The sequence below is a fragment of the Gavialis gangeticus genome, unplaced genomic scaffold, assembly GCF_001723915.1.
Source record: "Gavialis gangeticus isolate Ggan-Ray unplaced genomic scaffold, GavGan_comp1, whole genome shotgun sequence".
NCBI lineage: Eukaryota > Metazoa > Chordata > Crocodylia > Gavialidae > Gavialis > Gavialis gangeticus.
The window spans coordinates 11,924,986-11,926,636 of NW_017729025.1; the positions used below are offsets into that span (position 1 = coordinate 11,924,986).

The window sequence follows — 1,651 nt, forward strand, 5'->3', positions numbered from 1 at the left end:
GTCCAGGTAATTAAAATCACCCATGACAACTACATCCCTATATAGTGTTGGAGTGTTGGTATAGCCACGATGTTCTCGGACATATGCAAGAGGCAAGGGGTTTTGTGGGTGACAACTATTATTGAACGAACTGCTTGGTTGGGATAAACATAGAATCACAGAAAATGAGGGTTGGAAGAGACGTCGGGAGGCCATCTAGTCCAACCGCCTGCTCAAAGCAGGTTTTGAACGCAATGCATTATTCTTCAGGTTTGAGGAAAACACAGGCACGATGAAGATTAAAAACAGGTCTGAAAGGCCAAATAATCTACAGTCTGGTCCTCAGATACCACTGCATATGCCGGAGAAGAATACTCGTGACATCCGTCTAGCCAACCTGAAATCTGCCTTTATATAGCCAGGACACTCCAAAAGAAAAACAGATTGTAGCTTTGAAAGAGCTGCCTAAATACCCCTGTACTTATCTGCTACAATACAAAAAGAAACCCTTCTGCGACTGCATACCCCTAGTGGTCACCTGCTACTCCACACTGGAGCCAATAAGAAGAATTATCAAACAATTACAACATATACTCAATAAAGATCAGACCTGGAGAAAAATATTCTGAGCCTCCCTGCAATCTCTCCTGGCTCCTGGCTTTCAAACACCACCCTAATCTTGCCCAACTCATCAACAGAAGCAAACTCCCCACAGACATCAAATGGGACACAGCTTTGTTTAAGACATCAAATGGGACATGGCCTTTCCTTAACAATAGGCGTAAAAACTTGTCAACACATCTCTGCTGCTATAACAATCAACATGCCCCACAATTAATCCTTCAGAATCCATGGAGCCTACCCTACACATGCCTTTCCCAAAACGTGGCATCTCTCTCATCCAGAGCACCAAATGCCATCGTGGAAACTACATGGGTGAAACTAGTCTAAAATTACATGCCGGAATGAATAATCACAGGGAAAAAGAAAATCAAGGGGAGAGACCCACAAATGTTTTTCACAGAACAGCCACTTGCTTTCTCACCTCACTATTCTTGTGCTCAAGGAAAATTTACAGCCCACCTTCAAAAAACAAGCTTGGGAACAAAAACTTGGGTTGGGTATTTGACCAATCAAAGTTTGATCAACTGACTGGTCAAATGTTGGTCAAGAATTGTAAAAAATTGCCAATAGGTCCAAATAATATATAGAAAAATGCACACATTTTCCAGCGTGTCAAAAAAAATTTTTTTTTAATTTAAAAAAGATCTTGGAGTCATCGACTCCAAGATGAACATGGGCCGGCAGTGTGGGGAGGCAGTTAGGAAGGCCAACCGCACCTTGTCATGCATCCACAGATGCATCACAAGCAGGTCCAAAGAGGTGATCCTCCCCCTCTATGCAGCACTGGTCAGGCCACAGCTGGAGTACTGCGTCCAGTTCTGGGCGCCACACTTCAAGAGGGATGTGGACAGCATGGAGAGGGTCCAGAGGAGGGCCACTCGCATGATCAGGGGACAGCAGGGCAAGCCCTATAAGGAGAGGCTACAGGACCTGAACCTGTTCAGCCTCCAGAAGAGAAGGCTGAGGGGGGATCTTGTGGCCTGTTATAAACTAGTCAGGGGGGATCAGCAGGCATTGGGGGAGTCATTGTTCCCCCGAGCACCACCAG

At 45.3% G+C, this 1,651-nt stretch overlaps 1 protein-coding gene across 6 annotated transcripts in view; it reads right to left on the minus strand.

The window, feature by feature from the left end:
* KIAA0586 (KIAA0586 ortholog) overlaps positions 1-1,651 on the minus strand; it is a 118,370-nt gene that overhangs the window by 53,863 nt on the left and 62,856 nt on the right. The window lies entirely within an intron of this gene.